This window comes from Macrobrachium rosenbergii, chromosome 19 (genome assembly GCF_040412425.1).
Source record: "Macrobrachium rosenbergii isolate ZJJX-2024 chromosome 19, ASM4041242v1, whole genome shotgun sequence".
Lineage (NCBI taxonomy): Eukaryota > Metazoa > Arthropoda > Malacostraca > Decapoda > Palaemonidae > Macrobrachium > Macrobrachium rosenbergii.
Window position 1 is genome coordinate 10,611,657 of NC_089759.1, and position 10,000 is coordinate 10,621,656.

Sequence of the window (10,000 nt, forward strand, 5' to 3'; positions counted from 1 at the left end):
ACAACAAATTAACACATCCGTATCAATATATCAATATATCTTTACTGAAAGAGTCGTTAGACGTAAGAATCACTCGGGACCTGTTTACTCGGTAATCCTAGTTGAGCAGTCACGGGAGGGTGACCGACACATTATCTGCTCAGATTCCTTATTGAACGACTTGTTTCCTTGCGCTTACCGTCGCGCAAATCCCTATGGAAATGGATCAACGCACGGTATCGCAAAGAGAGAGAGAGAGAGAGAGAGAGAGAGAGAGAGAGAGAGAGAGAGAGAGAGAGAGAGAGCCAGTGAACGATTCACAACTTCCGGGAATTAGTGATAGCGCAATTCTTTTTATTTAGGGCCAATTTCCACTTGACGTACACACATTTGATGATTTTCTTTACACTTCCAGACCACATTTTTATCTTATTCACTTTGTGACCTCTACTCTTACCGCTGATTTCCTATGAAGAAACATTTGTCAGCACGAAAAACCCGAGGTTCACCAGAAGGAACTCATGTATATATTTCAAAATTACTCGAAAATATTTCATTCACAGAAATTAATTGTACTTCTTGTTGAATTACTTATTGGCAATAAATGCAGGCGTTCGGTATCACTCGATATAGCACAAATCGGCACTAATTAGGTTAACTCGGGGTCGTTTCGATGCGCATATTTTTGGGAAAACTCGAGCAAACTCTTCGTGGGACTCGTGTCGTGTATTCAAATTTCGTCGTCTTCGTCACTTAAAAAAAAATACGAAAACAATCACTACAGGGGCACACTACAAATGAAGAATGACATCCTCCGGCTTTTCTAATGGAACAGTAAAACACCAAAACACGAACAAACACTCGCTTTACACGTGAGCTTAATAAAACCACCTCTGAAATTTGTGTAGTACCGTGAACATAAGGTGCAATCGCATGCGTCTTTTGAGTCGCTCCATATCCACCCCTCTCATGACAGACAACTCGTCCCAACAGAGGATGGCTGGTCTGTCGGGGACACACCGATGGATGAACACAGAGTGAGAGAAAGAGACAGAGACGAAGAAACAGTGGCAAAAGGAGGGAGAGATAGAGGTTAGGGAGAGAGGGGGAGAAGGTGTTACATGAAGCAGCAGGTAGGGAGAAGGAAGGGTTTCTTCCTACCTACACCACAAACCTTCGCCTCACTGTCCTCCTCCTCCTATATCTCCCCACCCTCTTCCCCAAACAACTCCTCCCTCATCCTATTGAGCCTCCTTATTTGAATGGATACTTCCAACTTTTGAGATCAAGGGAAATCCAATAGATATCATCGAGGGTAAATCAAGATATTGGAAATCAATATCAGATCAATTAACCACAGACAAGCTGCCAGTGACACTTCAGTGTAGAATCGGTAATAAAAATAAAAGTAGAAAAACAATATTTCAAGTTTCTGGGGTCGTTCTTCGACATATATACTGTACAAGAAATATACAAACATAAATGCGTTCGCAATTGGATATTGACGGCAAAAATATGAATACTGACGAGACTGGAAACGTGCATATGGAATCAGTGTTGTGTGGAGGCATAAAACTCCACAGAAAAATCAGTTTAGGACAGATTAATAAAACCATGAGAGAGTCACATTAACGTACTAAACACGTTCATAGATATAATGATCAAACTATTAATTATTATGCGTACAATATATATTGGTATCACGAGTAAACATTTATTACTCGGTTAAAACATGATTTGCATGCAAAGAAAAATCACAAATTCGCCAGGATTTATTTTATTGTTGCAAGCAAAATATAACCGAATAGTATTTTCTCACTACTGAAAGGGAAAAATTATTCTTTAGTAATTCAGGACAAAAGGGCACCTGTCGCTGTAGTATGGAAGTACCCATGATCGCAAAAACGCTGGCTGTAACTAATCAACACTATCAAAACAAAATCGGGGCTAAGCTTTAAAATTCCAGTTTGTGTTCCCAAGTAAAAGACCTTCGAAAAAATTTCATAACTACAGGAGAAACTAAGCACATACACACAGTAGCCTACTCACTGGAGAAACTAGTCACACATACACACACAGGAATATACGGAAGGCAAACTTAAACAAACAAACTGACGGTTGCAGAAGAATAGAGAGGCTGATTTGTTGCAGTATCAAAGTTGCCGGGTAGTCCAATTCACATGCACAGTTGGCAATTATGCCAAGACAGCAAACTAAAACCGAATTAAAAAATGTAGACCAAAATGAACAAATACCAGTTCTTAAGGGAGAATTCGTATAAAAAATTGTTAATTTAATATTTCATCTTATTTTTGCGTTTTTGACCTCGAAGTGGACTGCACTGATATTGTCCAGAATACAGAAACCATTCTCCAAGGACACAATCTTTATCTCTGCATAAATGCTCCGGTTACATGATGTGGTATTGGGTATTTTCGAGAAGAGAATACCCTATATCATATCAAGTAATCGGAACATTTCTCTGATGCTCAAAATGACAAAAACATTCAACACAGTCCTAATGACGTACTATCTAACAAAATCATTTATATCTTTACATCTCATCACCCTCTCAAAATCAAGTTTTCTCGCGGTAAAACTAATAACGGCCGCAAACAGAACATTTTTACATATAATCTACAAAAAAACATTATACCAGCACACACTCTAGCTGAAAAGAAAGATGCAAAAGTGAAGAGGAATTCCAAGAAACCGAGATCGTCTCCCTCTTGAGCCGAAAATGAAACCAATCCGGAGACCTTTGTTCACTGAAAAATATATCTTCCACGAGTCTCAAGGAGACGGGTGATTTGCTTTATAACAAATTTCACTAACGGGAAGAATAAAATGTGGAGATATCCTTGAAGACTTCAAGATAAAGAAAACAAAAATGACGATTCCAAGAAGCAAGTTTTCACACATGAAGCGTAAATCAGAACTGTAGCAACGACACAAATAACCAATTTAATTCCTTACTACAATTACTAAATAATAATAATAACCGAGTAACTTTTATTATCTTCAAGTAAAATACATACCAGACATTACTCTGGACATGTAGACATTTCTTGTATTTTTTCTCTTTGATAAAAAGAAAATATCATCCACGGTTTCAGGCAAAGCGCCAAACACACCACTTCGATTAAAGTCCACATACTCTTTCCTGGAGTGAGCAGATTAGAAAGCAATAACCAAAAACAATAGCATTTACAACTTCGTTGTATCTATCAATGAAAACAAAACACACACACCAGCACATATAAACTGTATATATTTGTGTGTACATACATACATACACACATATGCATACACACACACACACACACACACACATATATATATATATATATATATATATATATATATATATATATATATATATATATATATATATATATATATTTTATTTATTTATTTATATTTATATGTTTGTGTGTATGTGCAGACATCACTCCTTTTTTCCCTTCAAAGGGAGTAGTTACCAGTTTTCGTCAAGCATCGAACACTGACCAGACCCAACGTTACTAAACTTGGCTGATCATATGACAAAAGGTATAAAAGTGTGACAGGTGTACGTGCATTAGCGACTATCTACATTCTGGTCTACATTTTTTCTTACCATTGTTTTTCTGCATAGAGAAGACCATGAGTGATATAGAGACACTTCCTATTACAAAACTAAAATTTTACCGCATATCTTTCGCCAGGAAATGACTGAAACTCTTAATTATTATAATTTCTTTCTAAAGGAACTGGTGCAATGCTTTTCTCTCCCTGTAACACGTCGCAAAAAGTCATCCGACTTGGCCATTCTTTTATTTTATAACACGCTTTCCCAGCTATAAGTAATCGACATAAGGGGATCCCAAATATCCATTTGGTCAATACGTAATGAAACGTCATGATCTTTCCTAAGATCTATGGACAACACAAGTGTTTCCATATAGATACATGCATGCATACATACATACATACATACATACATACATACATACATACATACATACATGCACGTGCAACTGCAATGACGTGCATCCAATCAATAAGTCTGGAAACCTTCTAAACTCCTTTGTCGTAAAGTGCCTCGTGTTTAAATATGCGTTTGGAAGCATATTTATACATTTTCTTTTCCTTTACCCAATGCCCTTGACAATTCCCGTGGCCTTGGAAAAAGAGCAAATATCTTTTCCCCGCCGGGTTCAACCTTTCTTTTTGCTCACCTGAGGGTCTTCTCACATCCGCAAGGACTAATTCGTACCAAAAGTGGCACACGCTTTGCCATTTTAGGAGGAAGACCGAAACCGAACGTTGAGCAGCCCGGCCAGACTACGTTAAACTCGGGGATTCCCTTGCAATAAAAATTGACTGGATTATTGTTTTTAATTTTTCCTTCCTCTACTTCGTTCTAAGCATATTCAACGTAAAAATTAAATCCGCTCAACATTAAATATTTGCAATGACTTCAAGTACTACATCAAATACGCGCTTAAACTGTTCAAACACCACGATCAAATTAACTATAAAGTAAACACAGAACCACTTAAGAAATACAAAACTAGAGCATTGTAGAATTGCTCGTGTAGCGTCAAGGGTCAATGGAGGGAGGGGGAGGAGGCGGTTACCACGATACTGGCAATTCTTTGGAAAGTTTGTTCCTACATCATGATTCCGGAAAGTCAAAATTTTTTATACCCAAACTCTCGTGATTTCATACCCTGACCAGTATTACCATTCATTTCATATACACTAAGAAAACAGCGGAAAAACGACAAAAACTACTGATAAATGCACTTCAGTAGAGTTTAACTCATTTTCTTATACCTTTTATCATTTACATAAAAAAATATTTTGCAGACGAAAATCTCCTGACCTAGGTACACCAACACCGAACTAGATTGAAATGCAATTTCATTTTGCTCTTGCAAAGGCTGGAGGAGAGGGGTTAATGCTATGTATGACATGTAGGCGGCACTTTAAAACTTTCCTTTCGCCTGTCAGGTCCTACTGGATTTACATTGCAATGCCTTATTCTCAAAAGTTCTTGAAGGCTTTCAAGGTCAAATCCCGCCGGTGAATAAAATGTATGAATAAAAGACATAACTTCATGGTAAGTACATCACAAATGCATAATATAAAAAATATCAATGTAGTAATACGACACGGTGATGTTCCAGAATGTATAACTCCTCAGGAATTAACACACGCAAAAGGTTAAATGGTAAAAAATAATTCAGCATCTCCTAATTTCCCGAAATAAAACTTCAGCAGTTTAAAGTTTGGGTCGAGTATTCAAAGCCCTTGGGGTCTCCACACTAATCTGACTCTTGACTGGAAGTTTGCCAGAGCAGAAGTTTCTTGGAACTAATTATCGTGTTTGGCAGGTAATACAATGCCAACATTGACTTGTTGGATGCTAACACATGTTCATAGGCGATCTACATAATGTTTAACACTTATCAGTTGCACATGACTATGGCAAACACGTCTTCTCTGTCAGGAATACTAAAATTTCAAATAGCATTGATGTAAGATCAACGGCAAAAAGCTCCCTTCTTAAGAGGACTGAATAATAAGGGTTAATCACTTATAAGGTAAACAAAAACGAGTGTGGGTTAATAACCCAAAAGATAAACAAGAAACACATTGGAAATGATTTGTGCGGATGACAAGAAGTGTCCTCACCGGTTTGTTTCTCTGATACACAAGTCAAAATGTAATAGTGCTCACCTTTCCAATATTACTAGGTCATGAAAGCATAAAGCACGTTAACAGAAAACTCAGAAACGTTGAGTTTTAATTTCTATTGTTACCGAGACACGATGAATATGTCACCCATATATACATACCACGGAGCACAAGCGTCAAGCATACAGCATCTCGGTCGAGAGAACGAGCAATAAAATAAAGCTCACAAAGAATTAACGCATCCAACATTATTATCCACTGTAATGTAGTACACGATAAAAACTGCGTAGAAGCAGCATCAATTTCAGTGACAACAACAAAAGACTCAGCAGACACCGTCACTCTTCCAAGGTCATCCAAATAAGGAATTAACTTAATTTAACGCGGGGTACTTATTAATATTAGAATGATGAAATTTTGTCAACAAAATTTACATTGCTGTAAACAGGCTATCTTTTGTTTAAACACGAATGAAAAACAGTTGATATAGTTTCGAGGGCAACGCAATTGGGGCCATTCATTCAACGTCCCAAACACTTAACATTTTGTACAGATCACCTATGCATATGTTCACCGCGATTCATCCCGAGCCCATGCCTCACTTTCACAAAATATTTTAAGAACAGATGCACAGAGTTCGATGACATTTCCTGAAAACGTTCATTGGAAGACCCCATCCAACTTCCAGATGACAAAACTCGGGTAACAATGAATGTTTTTACAGCTTAACTCTGTTCATCCGTGCTACAGGCATTTTGTTAACAGGCCCTATAACAAAAACATTAACTTTACCAAACTTTAATAGGAAAACAATGTAATATTTTCTGTAATGTAAATGGGTTACCAAGAATGAGTTCGTTCTTCAACATTCTTTCTTAAACACAATCCTATGGTTTTACTCAAGCAAGGGTAGCCTTGAAACCAAATTACATAAAACAAATAAACCGGAAACCAAGTTTAACATTAAACAGAACGACCTGACTTCAGGAAAAAAAAAAATATAAGACAAAGAATAAGACGATCACGATATTTACGAACATTCATATTACCAGTGGAAGAAGCGCAACAACGTCCACACGTTACCACAAATGGTCAAAGTGGTCCCAATCTGATACCGATGAAGACGTCCAAAAATCCAAAGCCACATCTCACCATCTAGATCAAAGGCCAACATCACAAAAAAGAGAAAGTTCTGATCTTGATGTGTACTTATATTACATATATATTTTATCTGCAAAATTCACAGCGAGGCTAACGAAATCCTCAGGAAAGGTAAAACCAAATTATCCAGTGCAAAAATCATGCAACACTAAATTGCGGAATTTCTGACCTCTACATAAGTACAAATGGATTTAACCACCCTCAGAGTATGAACAAGGCAATAAAGGATCTGTCAATACAACCAGAACGCGTCTCGGGCATTCCTTTGCCAAAGCAGAATCCTAACTATAAGATAGACTAATTGTTAACTGGACTCAGTATAGGTCTTCTAAAGAGAGTTCGACTCTCATCTGAGGAGAATTACTCCATTATTTCCCTTTGCATTCCAAGGCTTTCAGTGGAAAGTGTAACCAATAACATCAGAAAATAGTAAAGATAAGAAGTCGTTATGGTTATTCCCACGTATATTTACATGACATACTAACGTCATATTCTCTAAATAGATTTTATTTTTAAATGGTAAACGATAACTGAACAATAACTGCCGTAATCATTTCTTAATATAGGATATATGTGAATGTACACAGTAACGAAGACTAAATCTATATGATCATCCGTGCAGCATTTTTGTTTCACAAAGATTTCCTTTTGCATGGAAATTTTTTTTTATTATCTCTACTGCCTTAAACTTTATTTTTAATTTCTAACAAAAATGAAAAACGTATTGTATTTTCATTACATATAAACACATATATGTTCTCTTCGTAAACGACAATCTTCAGGTGTCGTCTCTTCAAAACAGAAAGTGAATATAAGATGAGCTTACGCAATACAGTTTATATAAGAGATATATCAAGAGACCCTCATTTTAAACCAGCACTGTTAGATGAAGAATGCTGATGGAACAATAGACAAAATTTTATCGGTTTTAGGCAATTTGATGTATAAAGTTATAAAGGCAATTTCCAAAACAAAAAAGAAAACATCGATGTCCTTCCAATCGGCATATCAATATTTCCAAAGTACACAAAAGAGCAGTCATCTTCAATACACCTTTTAGGTTTTATTTTACTTTCCCCCGTCATATTAAAGTTGCACAGACGGATGCCTAATGCTGTACCAGTCACAGACAGAGCCGACACCTGTCTGAGCTAAGTCTTCCAATCCCTTTCAGTTGATTAAATCAAAACAAAGTTACGTAACCTTCACAAGAATCACACGCAGTGAAAGAGAGAAACACTGAAAACATATCATAACAGATGCATAAATATTTCGACAGTAATTACTTTTCCCTTACCTAAGGCTCCTTTCCATTAGTGTTGGTGCAGGACGGACTTCCTGAATATCCGAATGACATAAACTTAAACAACGTCTCTGGCACTTACCATTCCAGAAGTTCGCGAGAAAGAAGACGAGCGATATAATCAAAACCTCTTCTCCTCAATTCAAACTGGCATTATGGCCGAAATCGAATCTCGGAATAAGTTTGGGAATATTCATAAGTTGGAGCGTCAAAGTTAAGATAAAGCAAACTTTGCAATCTTCAGAACCGACAAGAATGTTTGGGGAAGCCTGAATTTCAATAAGATACCTCGAAGGATCGAAGGAGGGGGGGAGGAGGAGGAAGAGGAGAGGAGGGACTTTGATAATATGCTTATCTTGACAGGCAGACGCTTTGAACGAACTTTGGAGAAGCCACAGCATGTACAAGCATGCCACAAGAACGATGCTGCTTTATGCACTCACCTGAAACGAAAAGAAAACATGACGTTAACATTCCATAACATTTCAAAGGGAGGTTATTGCTCTTTGAAATGATATTTCCACTTTATTACTTCATATTTCGGACTTCTAAAAAGAAAGTTATGATTTGACAACAAACTCACACAGGCAATGGTCAAACATACAACACACACACACACACACACACACACACACACACACACACATATATATATATATATATATATATATATATATATATATATATATATATATATAATAATGATAAATAATATTGCCAAGACCAGGAAGAACATTCTTTATTACAAGCTTTCGAGGTATAAAACCTCATCATCAGGCTGAAAAAACCGACAAGGATGAGAATCAATAAAATTACAATAAAATGAATTGTCATAATAAATCTTCAGCAAAAATACTAACGAAATATAAAATGAACAAGTAAATACAAACTAAAAGGGTGAGACGTAAAATAACGAAAAATTAAAAACACAGACATAAAAACATGAAAATAAAACTATAGTGAAATGTAAACAAACTACCACTCACAAAGTAAAATATTTAACGACCTAATTGGGTACCTACTATGAAATTACACGATAGCTAGTTGAATACCAGACGAGTTGTTGTTCAATTCCGGCTTCATCTTTTTAATAGTCAGCGACTCTGGATTTTCGGGTACTGTCTTTTTGTTCAAACAGACTGGACCTTTTAATTTCAGAGTCGCTGACTATTAAAAAGATGAAGCCGGAATTGAACAACAACTCGTCTGGTATTCAACTAGCTATCGTGTAATTTCATAGTAGGTACCCAATTAGGTCGTTAAATATTTTACTTTGTGAGTGGTAGTTTGTTTACATTTCACTATAGTTTTATTTTCATGTTTTTATGTCTGTGTTTTTAATTTTTCGTTATTTTACGTCTCACCCTTTTAGTTTGTATTTACTTGTTCATTTTATATTTCGTTAGTATTTTTGCTGAAGATTTATTATGACAATTCATTTTATTGTAATTTTATTGATTCTCATCCTTGTCGGTTTTTTCAGCCTGATGATGAGGTTTTATACCTCGAAAGCTTGTAATAAAGAATGTTCTTCCTGGTCTTGGCAATATTATTTATCATTAAGCTAAGATTTCAAGTAGCTGCCCAATTACTGAGTATATATATATATATATATATATATATATATATATATATATATATATATATATATATATATATATATATATATATATATATATATATATATATATATACATACACACAGGAGCCGTTTCTGTATTTTTATACACCCATAAATATATACCCGAAAGAAGAGAATAAACCATTAGATATTTCCCCTCATCTTACTCCGTAAAACCCCTATGTCCCGTCTCTGTGATATATTGGTGTGAAGGATATAAAATAGAAATAACGTTGGCGGAAAATGGTACC

At 35.9% G+C, this 10,000-nt stretch overlaps 1 protein-coding gene across 7 annotated transcripts in view; it reads right to left on the reverse strand.

Annotated features, from left to right (window-relative positions):
- The window catches only part of Lrrk (Leucine-rich repeat kinase), a 660,345-nt gene that overhangs the window by 161,906 nt on the left and 488,439 nt on the right, over positions 1-10,000 (reverse strand). Inside the window, exon 1 of one of the 7 annotated variants that reach the window (XM_067121015.1) lies at positions 571-588. The exons of the other annotated variants lie outside the window; for them this stretch is intronic. The gene's annotated coding sequence lies outside the window, so the exon portion shown is untranslated. Of the gene's footprint in view, positions 1-570; positions 589-10,000 lie in introns of those variants that run through there. 7 annotated transcript variants of the gene reach the window in all.